The 16,625-nt window shown below is 36.5% G+C and overlaps 1 long non-coding RNA gene across 2 annotated transcripts in view; it reads left to right on the forward strand.

The window, feature by feature from the left end:
* Positions 1-16,625, forward strand: part of LOC129047817 (uncharacterized) — a 1,037,663-nt gene that overhangs the window by 893,444 nt on the left and 127,594 nt on the right. Inside the window, exon 5 of one of the 2 annotated variants that reach the window (XR_008509585.2) lies at positions 4,511-11,814. The exons of the other annotated variant lie outside the window; for it this stretch is intronic. This is a non-coding gene — a long non-coding RNA (uncharacterized LOC129047817). Of the gene's footprint in view, positions 1-4,510; positions 11,815-16,625 lie in introns of those variants that run through there. 2 annotated transcript variants of the gene reach the window in all.

The following is a 16,625-nucleotide window of genomic DNA, read 5'->3' on the forward strand; positions in this document are numbered from 1 at the left end:
CAGTCACCCCTAATTTAAAGGAATGAACATTCACCTTTATGCTTTCTGCTCCCCACCAGAAAAAGAAATAATCAGAACTAATTCTGCTTTTCAATTTACCTCTCAAACATTTACATACACAAAATAAAGGGTTGGATTTTTAGGCCATTTTATACTAGTGGAATTCACAAGTAAGGGATTCCGTCTCCAGTCAAAATGTCCCCGTGGACGCTAGGCAAAAAATTGACATGATTCCTCTGATCATATAATTGGCCCATAGAAAAAGGGATAGCTTTTCTTCTCCTAATGAATTCTAACGTACTTTAAAAGCAAAACAAGTAACAACAGTAAAAATAACAAAACACTCAAGCTTTGTGATACACGTAGTTATTGCAGTTTGATACAAAATGTTAAAGCTAGAAGAAATTTTAAAGATCATGTAGTTTCACTGGTTTTAAGCTGTTCCATGAAGTTGCCTTGGGGGTAGCTTTAAGTGGAAAGCCGGGGAATTGAGACAAGAGGAGATTTACATGCTTCTTTGGAGGCCCTCACATTTCCTTTCAAGTTTCAGCCAGATCACCTTCACCTGTTTAATCTAATGGGTTCTATTGAAGGATTTCTTTGGAAAATGGATTCAACTGTTTAGAAGTATTTGAAAACTACATCAACCTAGTCATATTACCAATGATCCAAAACTCTGTCACCAAGTAGAAAAACCAAGACTAGAATCCCGATTCTTAATGTAGGGTTTGCTGTTTTTTTTTAAACCATATTTTGAAATTTAGTTATTACAGTTAGGTCAGTGTTTGCATCCCCATGATGCACATCCCTTTTGTACATTAATCAGTTGATGTTACATTTAAAAGTCAATAGCTAAAGAACATTTATATAATATCTATGACAGGTTTCCTGAACACAATGCCCTATTTAAAATACTCTGATCTTTTATGGGAAAAACAGCATTAACAAAAATAAAAACCAAATTTTATACTGTGGGTAGAACTGAAAATAACATCCTAAATATATAATTGGATGATGAAAAATCCAATGTAAGTACTTAAGGTGACAGAGAAGAAAAGGTAAAAGAAACAAAGTAATTATTTTTATTTGTTGACTAGTCATTTAAATTGAACACTATTTACCAAAATACTATTAAGGCCAAGTTATTTGACTAAATGATGGACTTGGTACAGAAAACTCATATTTGTGCATATGTGACACATATACAATTTGAATAATCAGCAAATAAATGAAGGAGACAAAATAATTAATTATTAGACCCACCATTGTCTTAGTCTGTTTTCTGTTGCTGTAACAGAATACCTGAGACTGGGCAATTTATACATAACATAAATTTATTTCTTACAGTTCTAGAGGCAGGAAAGTCCAAGTTCAGGACCCTCATCTGGTTAGGGCCTTCTTGCTGTGTCATAACATGTCAGATACCATCACATGGCCAGAGTGCTAGAGTACATCAGCTCAGGTCTTTCTCTTCTTATAAAGCCATCAGTCCCATGATGGAAATCCCATTCTGATTACTTTATATAATCCTAATTACCTCTTAAAGACCCCACCTCCAAATACTATCAACACATGAATTGGGTGATGAAGTTTCCAACACATGAAATTTGGGGGACACATTAAGATCATAACAACCAGTAATACTCTATGTACTAGATTCAGTATGAAACAAGGTTTAGATATATTAATTCATGTAGGAGTAGGAAAAATGTTCAAGACCAGCACTGAGAAAGGAATGGGATGAGAATGAGTGATGTGCAAAGGAGTGGAATATAATAAATATATTTCAAAAACTTACTACCTATTTATAACTTTTTGGAATCTGGGATAGATAAACAAACAAATTGATAGAGATTGTAGTTTAAGGTGTCAACATAATAGGTAAATAGGTAATGCAATAGAAATGTAGAACTGCAAATAGTGATAAATGCCATGCACAGGCTGGGCACGGTGTCTCATGCCTGTAATTCCAGCACTTTGGGAGGCCGAGGCATGTGAATTGCCTGAGCTCAGGAGTTCGTGACCATCCTGGGCAACATGGCGAAATCTCGTCTCTACTAAAATACAAAAAAAAGTAGCCAGGCGTGGCGGCATGCGCCTGTAGTCCCAACTACTCAGGAGGCCGAGGCAGGAGAATTGCTTGAATGTGGGAGACAGAGGTTGCAGTGAGCCGAGATCATGCAACTGGACTCCAGCCTGGGAAACAGAGCAAAACTCTGTCTCAAAAAAAAAAAAAAAAAATACCATGCACAATGTAAGTTAGTTTCAATAAAAATTTGGGGATGAAGGCAGGTAGTCCATGGGAAAGAATAACATAGTCTGAAGTTAGCAGTTGTGATAAAATTTAGAAAACTGAGGAATTGAGCCATGGTGGAACTATTTGTTTTGTTTATACTCAGGATACAAGAATGCATTAATCTTATCTACTCAATTTCATGATTGACACCACTACTTTATTTTTTTCTCATTGAAACTGTAGCTTAGTTTTAGTAAAGAGGAAGAACAAATACTCCTTTCAATAATATGGAAATATTGCATTCATTTTCACTAAAAATACTACTTACAAGTGGTGTTTGTTAAAATATAACTGTGATATTGTGACATACATATTTGGTCTTTATCCCAATGTCCTGACATATAGCTCCTAAAATCCTTGGAGCAACTAGAATGGAGAGTATCTGTTATATGTTAATGAGATGACTAGTGACTAGCAGCCCCTAGGTAGCTTCAGGATGGAGGCTGGTTACCAGAAAGACCAAGGCTTGGTTAGAGGGTTGGGACTTTTAACCCCTCCCCTCCTACCTCTGGAGGAAGGTAAAGGCTAAAAGTTAAGTTGGTCACCAATGGCCAATGACTTAATCAATCATGACTACATAATAAGGCTTCCATGAAAACCCGAAAGAGATAGCTAAACAAGTGGAGGTTGCTGGAGGGTAGTGTGTGCTGAGAGGGTATGGAATCTTGGTGCTCCCTTCTCCCACGCTTTGCCTTATGTGTCTCTTCCATCTGGCTGTTCATCTTTATCCTTTGTAATATCCTTTATACTAAACTGGTAAATGTAAGTACGTGTTCCCCTGAGTTTTTTGAGCCTCTCTAGCAAATTAATGCAACACAGGAAGGGGGTCATGGGAACCCGAATTTATAGCCAGTTGGTCAGAACCACAGGTAAAACAACCTGGGACTTGTGATTGGCACTGGAAGTGCAGAGCAGTCCTGTGGGACTGAGCCCTCAGTCTGTGGGATCTGATACTGTCTTCAGGTAGATAATGTGAAAACTGAATTGAAATAGAGAACATCTAGCTGGTGTTCACTACAGGATCTCCTGCAGAATCATCTGCAGAATTGCTTGCTTACTCGGTATGTGGGGAAACCCCCCACATACATTTGGTCACAGAAGTGTTTTTGTTGTGAGAGTATAGTACGAAAAACTGAGTTTACTTTTTGTTATATCTACAATACCCATTTGGGCATTAAAAACTGCTGAACATGGTAAAGATATGATTGAATCTGATGACATTTACGTAGTGTATTATTTTTAGGCAGCATTATCTTTCCATCAGGGCAAAAAAAAAAAGATACAACTTTTCCCCAGATATCAATTTTGAATCAAATGTATATATATGTTTTTACACAGATAAATTAGTCTTTATTTGTTCCATATATTCTCATGCATTCTACAGAAATAAACAGCTGTCTTAACCATGGTAATATTTGCAATTATTTTCTTTAGCAGCGCAAGACCTACAGAGTCCAGCTTCAGCATTTCCCTGCAGCCATTTATAAGTGATTATTGCATAATTATTCCCAGAGGATAAGCCAATTTCAGAGAGTAACAGCTACATGAAATCATTTCAAGAGCTTTTGAAGTGAAGAAGCAAGGGCCCCTGTCCTTTATTTCTTGGTGAATTTGCTTAGAATGCTGAATAACTAGAATGTTGAATAACTATTATTGTTATTTTCAATTTCAAAACAGCAGCCACTGCAGCCATACAAACCTTGGTTCATTTCTCCATAGTAGACATGTGACTTTGAACAAACTATTTCTCCTCTATTATTCTCCCTTTCCACTTGTATAAAATAAATATAATTATAGGACCTATTTCAGAATGTTTCTTTGAAGACCAAGGATAAATTCTTGGGAACATAGTTATAGCATAATAAGTGGAATTATTAATCTATCTTCAAAACCAAAGTCTATCAGTTCAATGAAAGAGTAAAGGATCTCAAGAAAAGATATATTGGATTGTGCTCTGGCGAAAAATAAGCTGAAACCATCAGGGGCTTAATGGAATATTTTCTGGTTTTATGTACCCTGGTGGGTATGGCTTAACAAAGATTAAAGAGTTGAGATAGAGAAAGAGAAAAAACCAGATCTGTTTAAGAGAACTTCTCTTAGTCTCATAAGTGAGATTATTGCAGCACAGGGCACATTTCCCCAAAGGTCTTATTCACCTTCTACCTCCATAATCAACATATCCTTTCTGAATTTGTTTTTTTTTTTTTTTTTTAGGTCTACCTTTATGTGTGGCTGAAAAAAGGATGAGGAAACAACTACTATTTATTAAACAATTTCCAGGTTGTAGTATTGTACATACATGGTCATTTAATCCTCATAACAAGCTAGTGAAGAAGAAATTTGCGATCTCATGCTACCAATTCGGGTCTGGGATTTACAGAAATCACATTATTTTCAAGGTCATACAGCTTACACGTAGTAGACCAAAGATTCAAATTCAGGTCACAGCTGCTCAGGGAATCACTTTCATTTTATGACTTCGAAAGTCAGCTATTTATCTGCTCCTCTCTACTACCATGTCCAATTCAAGATTGAATATCTTGGTCCTAGCCCATACCAAGTACATAAGAGAAAATACTGTAAACTTCTATATACTTGCTGATTGGATGAATAGATATTTATCAAGCCCTCAAAACCATTGCAACACGGGCAAACAGGGGAGTAAAGGAGTATCGGATGGTCCCTCTAGGAAGGAGATAAGCCACAAATTTCTTGGCACATTTCACAGTTCCTAAGACACTGCAGAATATATTAGGTTGGTACAAAAGTAATTGTGGGTTTTGCCATTAAATGTATTGGCAAGACCGGGCGCAGTGGCTCATGCCTGTAATCCCAGCACTTTGGGAGGCCGAGGCAGGCGGATCACGAGGTCAGGAGGTCGAGACCATCCTGGCTAACACGGTGAAACCCCGTCTGTACTAAAAATACAACAAAACAAAACAAAACAAAACAAAACAAAAATTAGCCGGGAGCCTGTAGTCCCAGCTACTCGGGAGGCTGAGGCAGGAGAATGGCGTGAACCCGGAAGGAGGAGCTTGCAGTGAGCCAAGATCCGGCCACTGCCCTCCAGCCTGGACAACAGAGCGAGACTCTGCCTCTAAAACTAAAATAAAATAAAATAAAATAAAATAATAAAAATTAAAAAAAATGCATTGGCAAAACCACAATTACTTTTGCACCAACCTAATATAAAGTCCAACCATTGTTGGCTGAATAAGTCTATTGTCTTTATGTCAAAACTGAGTACTCAGAATCCAGATATCTTTTTACTTATATTTCTCTTTGAAATAAAATTTTAGAAAATAGGTTTTATTTGTTAAAACTTATGCTGAAGAAATTCCTGGTAGGGGAACTACAAAGCAAACTCTGGATTCAAAACAATTTGTAATCAAACGTCATGTGGTAAAACAATATGCCTACCAAAAGAAATTAATGAAACCAAGGCTAAATATTTGAAGGTAATAGTATTTTGAGATTTATTATAGGAGGCAAAAGAAAATGGCTGCTGAGTGTATTTTCATTTATGCAAGCCTTCTTAGAAAGACAGAAAGGAAAAATATTACCTATTAACTTCTTACTTAGTGGATTAACATCTACCTATTAACACCTGCAAAATGAATGCTTCAAAGTATGAGCACTCTGATTTCTTTTTCTCTGTTTTTTATTTTTATTTTTATATATTTTTGACAGTCTGGCTTGCCACCCAAGCTGGAGTGCAGTGGTGTGATCTCGGCTCATTGTAACTTCCACTTCCAAGTCTCAAGTGATCCTTCTGCGCCTCCTGATTAGCTGGGACAGGCACATGCCACGATGCCTGGCTAATTTTTGCACTTTTGTAGAGATGGGGTTTCGCCATGTTGCCTAAGCTGGTCTGGAACTCCTGGGCTCAAGCAACCCTCCCACCTTGGCCTCACAAAGTGCTGAGAATACAGCTGTGAGCCACTGCGCCTGGCTGGTGCACTGATTTTTATCAGCTAGCAAAAGACCAGTGACATACTGGCCCCTACACAGAGAGCCTGTTTATAACATATTGTAAAATCTTGGTAGTCTTGCCCTCACCAGCTTCTTCCCCATGCTGCATCTTGTTCCACAGATGATTATCATCTGCTCATGTGCATGCAAAGGTAAATTCCTTGCAATGTATGAGAGAAAAGAGCTCATTACCTCTGAATTAGCAACTCCTGCAAAGATTGCATGGCAGAAGGGACAATATTTTGAAATCAGTTATATTTGCTTATGTATCCTAAATGCTGCTTTTTTCCTAACAGATAATATCAAATATCATACTAACTTCATATAGTAAATTTTTATATTTTGTCAGTAAAAATTCATAAAATAATATGGTTGAATTCTGCATTCTGTTTTCACCCTTGAGCAAACTCTTTAACATCTTTTTTTTAGTTTTTTATATCTGTTACATATGTATAATTTGTTCTCAGACATTGCTGTGAAGACTAAATAAAATACCATATGTGGAGGTCATAATGTAATACCTAACACCAGGTAACTGTTTAATAGTTAGATATTTTTATTGGTATCCTAGATGCTACCTTCCAAATCTAAATGTTCTTGTCCTTCTGGGAAACTATCGATAAATTATTTTTACTCCACATCCTGGAGCAAACAGAACTGAGAACTAGTCTTTTTGCTATTGGTTCTTTCGAAAGGGAGAGCCCTTCTCTAGCTTTCTCCATGTTCCTGCCTCTACTCATTGAAAGGAGATGCCATTAGTGCAAGATCCCTTTTCTCACTGAGGGCAGTTTTGGAGAAAATACTGTAGGTGTATTTGTATTCACTTGGTCACATTTTGCTAGTGGATAGGGTAAATATATTTTAAAAATCTGAACCTGTATCCATATGTCCTTTCTAGTTGTGTTGCTCAGGGATTGTAGTCACTCATGCACTTCCTGCTTTCCTATACTAAACACACCTGAGATCTTCTAGTCTCAGTGAGGTTCACTGTTCTCTCCCAGTTTTTTCACTTACATCTGATGGATGCTACACTGTGAGCCCAAGTGTTTTCGATTAGAGATAAATAGGAAGCAGGAGGGAGTAGAAGGGTCTGTGGTGACACCACGTCTAAGATTACATGTTACTATAAATCTTGTGTCTTGGCATTTGTAAAGTGCTTGCTTATCTAGTATAGTTGTAAAGGCATACTTTCTCTGTTGGCTTGTGAGCCTCATTAGCCAGAAGTTGATAAGACTGGGAAATGATAAGGTTGGGATGGGAAATCAGGGGTGAATTGCATCTAAAAAATATTGTAACATGGAGATTACAAAGAAATAGTTAAGTTTGGCCATTCTGCAAAAAGACTTATTCTGTATTATTATCGCTAGTGGCTCATAAATGAAGCGAGACCTGGATGTGACTTTTGCACATGTATCTCAATATCTGAATAGGATGTTAACTGATTCCTACAAACCTCTTGTGAGCCCTCATTTATTTTAGAATTCTTTTGTGCTTGCAAAACATCCATCTGTTCTTAATCACTTCCTCAATATTCTTGCCACATTTTTTCATATAGATTTTTCCCTCATTTACCATGTGCTAAGTATTTTGAGGATGGCATTATGATGAGAAAGAATATACGAAAAAGAATGGGAAAATAGCATATTTCCTAGCATCAACTTGCTAGACATTCCAGATAATTTGAAGAAGATGCTTGTCTTTTAAAATAATTTAAGGTTTCCTGCATAACAAATATGTTAAAATGGTACAACTACAGAAGAATTATAATTTATTTCTTGCTCTGTTTGTTTGTTGCCAGGCCCTTGGTTCATTATGCCAACTCAAATTACCTACAAATCGTACACCTACTGGTCTTGGATACCAGCAAGGATTGGAAATAATTGATCACTGGAGACAGTATAATAGAATGGCTCAGAGCTTCCAATTCTTGATTTAGACATTCCTGAGTTCAAATACAGAGTCTTCCAACTATTTTCTAGTTGAGTGTCCTTGGGGAAAATATTTTGCTATTACTTAATTTTCCTCCTCTAGAAAATAATTATAAATATTGTTCAACACACATACAAAGTGTTATAAGAATTAACTAAGATAGTTTAGGTAAAAACCTTATAATACTAGCATAATGTAAGTGCTCAAAAATATTAATTATTTTTTATTATTACTGAAAATCACCATACCCTTTAAAGCCTGATTCCTTATTTGTATCAATCCATTTCTAAGCTCTTGCATTTATTACTTTGTCTTTGATTCCTTCCTCTATCTTGCTTGGTCTTCATATATTTTCTCATGATATAAGAATATTCTCCCTAACACTCTCTCTCTCTCTGACGTTAATTGCCTCTCAAGCCTAGAATTTCCTTTTATTTCATGTGGTAGCTCAATGTTCAAGTATCAAGCAGCCTAAAACCTATTTTAAGTTAGACCTTCACCAAAGTCTACTGTGGCAATTAAAATTTTTATTTATGTATTTTTATTACTTAGACACAATAAGGCACTCAGACCATTAATGAAAAACAAATAAAAACAAAAACAAAAAAATTGCCTGCTTTCCACTGACCACACAGGGAAAATGTGGATTTATAGTTCTTATCCATATATCTACACCTAATCTTCATGTTGCTTAAATAGTTTGATCCTCAGCTATCAGCATCTGAAGACATTGCAGCAGCCATCCTCTCACTACACCAGAGGATAGTTATAAATAAAGCTTCTCCTTCCTTTACTTTCTTTCATCAATCATGGGAATTCAATATATAAATATTCTTTTGAAATGTGAAATAAAATTTGAGCATACATAAACTTGAATAGAATCCTAAAATCGCTTCACTTTTAACACATTTCCAATTCTTCAGCCCATAAATTATAGGCTACATTTCCTATGAATTTTAACAGACAAAAGATAGAAGATAAATAAAATTAAAACCAAAGATGTCTTTATCCTGATTTCCAAGATAATGCCTATATGGCATTGTAGATTTAAGGAAAGGCCGCTAAATAAAGGGTCAAGGATTTAGATTTCAGCCCCAGCCCAGTCCCCAAGTTGCTAATTCAACTTGGGTTCATCACTTAGCCTATGTGGACTGCTGCATCTTCCTCTGTACAACAGAGTTGGATAAATTATTTATTGAAGGATTTACAACTTGTCTATTGAAGGAACCAAAATACCTAGTAATATTCATATACCTATGACTCTTGTATGCTATTATTTGTATAAATAAGCTACAGCTAAATGTATATACATATACACACACATATATGGTCTTGATTTGGCAAGTCTAAGTGGAAATGACGTTACTGTTTCCTTTCTTTCACATTTCTACACAAAACAATGGTGGAACACCCAGCACCATATCCTTTATCACTGTGAGGTTAATTTTCCTAAAATAATTTAAGCACTTTGATTTGTGGTCACAGGTTTCTAAAAAACAGCATAGTTCCTTAATTTTTTTTTCACTCATTTTTGGTTTCCTTCACAAAAGGAAAGAATGAAGGAATTATTTAAAAAATCCTCATTAAAAATCTAATAACTGTAGTCTTCCACAGAAGGAGATATTTTAATTTACATTATGGCTATTATTTATTGATCTTTCATTACTAATTAACATCTGCAATAGATTATGACAGTAAATTTTTTATGAAACTTCAAAAATATATTAATACTATAAGATCATCTATTTATTAAATAACCCTATTGTTACTAAACACTGGACATTTATTTTGAGAATATCTGGAATAGTTTTTCAAGTGACACTAAATTCTCTTGCATACAGATTTTTTAAATGCCATTTTAAAAGAATAATCCATGTTTTCTTGCTTATTAGACAGCAAATGAAGGAAACTACGAACAAAGTCAAACCAGTATAAGCCTTCTCTGGGCTTTGTTCAAGGCTTAAACATTAGCTACAATAGTTACTCTGTTCATTGCAAAGATTAGAGGGAGGCAGTGGCTTCAAACAATTTAGATGGAAAAAGAGCAATCAGAGGAATGGTTGTGTGCCTTGGATCCATATAATCCCAAACTTATAAAGCACCCATAAAAATGCACCCATCAGTAACTAAAAATTAAAAAAAATCATCTAAACATAAAGTTTTTGCCTCAAGGGAAAACAACAAGAACCAAAGGATGGGAGAGGGGTAGGGAAGGAGCTAATGAAAAAGAGAAAAAGAAAGTACAACTATTACTGTTCAAACCATGTAAGACTTGGAAGGAGCAAGAGAAGCAGCTAAATCAAACACTTAGCTGGAAAGGAGAAACTGAAAGCAAACAAAAAAGAATCCAATTACTTTATGTTTGTTTTTGTAAATGGTTTTCTGTAAGAGGAACAAAAACTATTTTGACTTGTTTTCCTCTGTACTATACTGCTGAGAGCAAACCGTACCTTATGAGTAAGTCCAAGCAACTGCTGATACTTCTGCTAATGCTAATTAACCTCCTGCTACAAATATCAACAAACCCACATCTGAGCTTTGTCTGCACATCATTCCACCCTCCCTTTTGTAATTCAAATTGCAGTAGTCACCATTGGTTGCTACTTATTGAGCAGAATCACACCAGCAGTTGAAAAACAAGATGACAGCCGGGGTCATACTGTCTGTTATTTCCCAGACAGAAAAAGAACAAAGGCTTAAAATGGCTTCAAGAAGTCAAAATATAATTTCTATAAGGAAAGATAGATGAGGCATTCATGATTGCGGTGTGAGGGTTGAGAGTTTTTCTGGTGATATTTGGACATGCTTAGAATCCCGTTTTGTATCAGGAATATCAAGGTCATTGGAAATCCTTACATCTGGATTATTGCAAATGCAATGTATGCAATTTTCAAAAGCATGGTAAGGGTTGTCTCAACATCTAGTATTTTTGCATAAATGCTCTTTAATTCTTTGTTCAGTTCAGATCAGTAAGATTGTATAAGCCAAAAATAAGAGGAGAAATTTTCATTCCTTCCTCCTTTTAACTACTCTCCAAAGTTGAAACAAAATTAGCATCTACAATAGTTGTTTAAAACCAAGGATAATTGGCAGAAATGATCCTGACATTAAACTCTGCTACTTGATCTTGATTTTCTCTCAAATATGCTTCCTCTATTTTGTTTCCTCTATTTTCCTTAAATTTTCAATATATTTTTGGGCATATAAATTTTAGCCTAGGAATCTAGAAATCATTGCAGTGAGCCAACAAAAAAGATGCTTTCTATTGGGGAAAATGCTTCAGAGCTCCTGAGTTTGAATTCACATTTGCCTGCCCTCAATGTCCTATAAGATTTTCATCATCACCCTGCCTTTAATGTTTTTCAAATGATTGAGATTTACCTATAGAACATGAAGTTTTTTTTTTCAAAATAGCTACGTGACACACACCATGCACACCATGTTCTTCTGGCAAATGCTCATTTGAGATTTCAGTATTCTCTCTTTTTATACACCTTTCTTTCAGATAATTGAGTTTCTAGTCATAAGCATGTGCTGTTACCATAGAGTGTTTGATGATAATTAAGAAGTTCTTGGTTAAACAGTATTGCTTAAAACACTTAATATGGATAACACCACTCCCAGGAAGATGGAGCCTTGGTCTCAGACTGATAGTTTCCCATTGCCGATATGATGTAAATTATTACAGTATCAACAGCATTGATTTTCCAAGGTAAGAGGTGGTTTTCTCTGTCTAATCACCTGCTGTCTCCGCAACCTTGAGAACTGGTGAGCCCAGTTTCCTCATCTAACAAATAGGGATAACCATGTCCACTCTGCCTAACATATAAGGTGGATATGAGGACTCAATAGGAAACTCATCAATGGCTTTGAACATTTTAAAGATCACAAAAAACACTTAGATACCTGTTATTATTTTTAATCTTATGAAGGAATCACAAATCCCAGACTCAGTCCAGATTGGATCCAGCATCAAGTTAGTGTAGAAAAACTTAGAACTGTTTTCCCACTTGTCTGCGTCAAAACTCCACCCACTCCTTAAGACTTGTCTTTAAAGTTGTTTTTTGTTTGTTTGTTTGTTTTTTCTGAAAAGTTTTCTGGTTCCTTCAAATGTACACATGGTCTTCCTCCATTTAATTTCTATTATGGTCTCCCTCTTTGTTAAGCGTTTTTGTTTGTTTGTTTTTCACTTCTATTCACCCGGCTAGACTGTAAGTCCCCAGAGGGCAAATGAGTTCTTTGTCCCATCTCTTCATTCCAACAACATCTAGAACCATAGTAAAAATGTAATAACACTCACTGAAACTTTGTTTATCTAAATTACCCTGATTCAAGGGAAATCTAATAAAACAGTATTATTAGATAAAAACAAAATTAGAAAATTTAGTAATGATAGTGATAGAGGGATGAGCTAAAAAAACAGGTAGTTTAGGGGCAAATATGATTTCAAAATACAAAATGAATTCGTATTATTCTTTCAGTTATTCATTCACTTGTTCAACAAATATTCACTAAGCCCTTCAGATGTGAAGGGAATGTTTTAAGAACTGTTACAGAAAATAAAATTTTCCAAAGTGCCTTTATAAAGTAAGGAAACTATACTATATTCTAATTCATGAAATGAAAAGCTGAGATGGAGTTTAACACTAGTTATGTTTGGAAGTTTCCTTTTATTTTAGCTCTTGGATAATTGCACAAAAACCACTGTTTCGGCAGACATGAGGTCATATGAAATGTCAGACCTGATAGGAACCCACAAAATAGCTGGTCCAGGCCCCTCCTTTTATCCAAGAGGAAAGGATCTCAGTTAATTGCCCAACATGGTCAGTGGCCATAGTGTTTGATTTCTTGTCGTTCTCCCCCTTACCCAGAACTTCTGCAATTATAGGCAGCAATTATTACACGTATGTAGACTATAAAACTAAAACTATGTATTATACAGAATATAACAATTATCTGATATTTGCCCACATGTTTGATAAACTTATAACTTTTTCTAAAGGAACCTGATGCAGCAAATAAATATGTGGTTCATCAGAAAGAAGCAGAATCAAGTCAAATGGGATTTTATGCAACAACATAGGACATACTTCATTTAAATGCTTTCATTTAAAAAGGTATTTCTACTATCTATGCCCAAGACAGCAGTAACTTGAGCTACAAATAATTAAAAAAAAAAACCCTGTCATGTCAAAATTCTTTATTATTTTCTTGCATATCCACCATCATTAAAACAATGTGTGTGTGTTTTTTTGTTTAGTTTTTTTTTTTTCCAGGATCTAATCAGATCTAATTTCATTCTAGCCCAGTGTCCACAAAAAAATAGATCATATCATAAATAAGAATCTATTTCAAGGTTGTAGTGATCAAAGTTAAAAAACCTGGCCTGTATTTTCTGCAGTTTCACAGGATTTGTGCTTCTCATGTGTAACGAGAAACTTAAAAATATAGCAAAATTGAAATAAAAATCCATGCAATTCTTTCAGGAGCTTTGATAACTTGTATTGTTACAATTCTTAACATAAAGAACTGAGAGAAGCTTGGAGACTTACTTTCCCCTCCTACTGTCCTTCTTTCCCAGATTCCCTGTGGTCTGATGCTAATTATTTTGGGGTTGTTTGTATTCTTGTGCCTATAAATGGCAGATCTTTACAGGGAGTAGATTTGCAGCAATTAAGAGCTAGACTTTTGAAAGCTCACTCATTCCATGTCTGTTCGCATTTCCACTCCCCTCAGTGGGATGAAAGTCAGAGGGGTGTAATTAGGGACTTCAGCTCTAACACCGGCCAGTAATCTGCTTGGGAGTAAGTTTCTCCCTGAGATGAACTTCAGTTTCCTTATCTGCAAGATCAACGTGTTCATACTTACTTTCAAAATTTGGCATGAAGACTAAATGCAATAGTAAACGTAAAAGAGGAACTCAGTGTTTAACAAACAGTAGGCACATAACTGATGGTGAAGTCCTTCTTTTGTCATCTCTATCCTTCTACCAGTTTTCAGAGAATGAAGATAAGATTCTGTTAGCCGATAGAACCAAGCCAGAGCAAGGGAGTGCCGATCTACTCTGAGGTAATAATGTAAGCAGTTCAGAACTCTTCTCCAAAATCTGGCAGATGCTGCATTAAGAATGCTCTCTTTAGAGTCATGTTAAAAGGCTCCGTAACAGCCATTGAGGAAATCATACCACACCACACTAAGTTCTTGAAGCACTTTTGTATCATCAGGACAATGCTATTTAAGGAATAGAGGGATGTATTAGTCTGTTCTCACGCTGCTAATAAAAACATACCTGAGACTGGTATGGTAATTTATAAAGGAAAGAGGTTTAATTGACTCACAGTTCCACATGGCTGGGGAGACCTCACAATCATGGCTGAAGGTGAATGAGGAGCAAAGTCACGTCTTGTATGGCAGCAGGCAAGAGACGCTTCTGCGGGGGAACTCCCATTTATAAAACCATCAGATTTCATGAGACTTGTTCACTACCACAAGAACAGTATGGGGGAAAACGGCCCCATGATTCAATTATCTCCACCTGGTCCTGCCCTTTACAGGTGGGGGTTATTACAATTCAAAGTAAGATTTGGGTGCGGACACAGCCAGAGCATATCAAGAGATATACAGATGAATAATAGAGTCCTTGTTGTTTTCATAAAAGTTAAAGAAATCAGCTGGGCACAGTGGCTTATGCCCATAATCCCAGCACTTTGGGAGGCTGAGGTGGGAGGATCACTTGACACCAGGAGTTTGAGACCAGCCTGGCTAACATGGTGAAAACCTGTGTCTACTAAAAATACAAAAAACAGCCCAGAGTGGTGGCACACGCCTGTAATCCCAGCAACTCAGGTATCTGAGGCACGGGAATCACTTGAACCCAGGAGGCGGAGGCTACAGTGACCCACGATGATGCCACTGCACTCCAGCCCGGGTGACAGCGTGAGACCCTGTCTCAAAAAAAAAAAAAAAGTTAAAGAAATCCACAACCACACATTTTTGATACCTTTAAAATGTGAACTAGGTTTTAGTGTATGAGAGACAGAGAAGAGGAACAGAGGATGAAAGAATAGAATCTAAAGGTTTTAAGCAGACGAGGGCTTATGCTGCCCAAGGAGGCCAGGTGGGCTTCCAGTTCTAGGATGTTCACTGTGTCCAGCTACTGTAGACTTACTAGGACTTATCCTTTCTCTCTAGAGGTCTCTTCCTGACCTCAATTTTCAGGAACAAACAAACTTGTGGCAAGGGAAAAAACTCTAACATTTTGCAATTCCAAAGGGACCTTCATTAACATATAATCCAACACTGTGGTTTATCCCTGAATTCTCTTTACAACTGTATGGCAAGATAACTCTAAATCTTGTGCTTGGGGATTCACTGATTTCTAAGTCGGCAGGTCTAGATTTTTTAAAACTTTGTCTCATGTTGATCAAAAATGCATCTTCCTGTGACTTCCATTCTGTTCCCCTAGTTTTACTCTTAAGAGAACTGAATAACTTTCTAATTGCTCTTTTCGAAACAGTATTTTAGACACAATTTTTTTTCCAAGCCAAATATCTGTACCTTCTTCGAGCATTCTCATAAAATATGGGATTCTGCACCAAACTGTTTGCCTTTCCCTAACAATACGTCTGTGGTGTTTATAATGCCCTTCAAAAGTACAATTACAAATAAACATTAAAAACTGTGATTTGACAAAAGCAGAATAGAATGGAGCTATATTTTTCTTCATTGCAGATACTGATTTTCTCTCTACCACCTGTGCAAGGATCATCTTTAGTGATGGCCACAGCCAAGTGGTGATTCACAGAGACCTGATGTCTCTAAAGCATTCCCACAGATGTTGCTTTTCTTCCACATCTATAATGTGAAGATTTAAGGAAAGTTCAGGATTTTTTTTTGTTGTTGTGGTTTTTTCTCATTTAATGTCATCTGTTGATATTCAGCTCTTTCCTGCAGTTTATCAAGATATTTTTAGTTCAGGCATTCAAAGCATTTGCTGTCTTTTCCAGTTTCATCTTAAGTCTGATGATTGTGTTTTGCAGATATAAACACAGTCACTAATAAATATGCTTAACTGTTGAGAACAGCCTTATGGCCAACAACACATTTCCCTCCAGGTTAGCAATGGATCCTTAAATCTTGAGACTGGGAACAAATCTACCTGATTTAATGAGTATTCAGGATACACTTTTCCATCTCAATAAGAGATAAAAACATCTCAGCCACGCGCGGTGGCTCATGCCCATAATCCCAGCACTTTGGGAGGCCGAGGCAGGTGGATCACGAGGTCAGGAGGTCGAGACAATCCTGGCTAACATGGTGAAACCACGTCTCTACTAAAAATACAAAAAATTGGCCAGGCGTGGTGGCAGGCACCTGTGGTCCCAGCTACTCGGGAGGTTGAGGCAAGAGAATGGTGTGAACCCAGGAG

Source organism: Pongo abelii, chromosome 13, assembly GCF_028885655.2.
Source record: "Pongo abelii isolate AG06213 chromosome 13, NHGRI_mPonAbe1-v2.0_pri, whole genome shotgun sequence".
Taxonomy (NCBI): Eukaryota; Metazoa; Chordata; class Mammalia; order Primates; family Hominidae; genus Pongo; species Pongo abelii.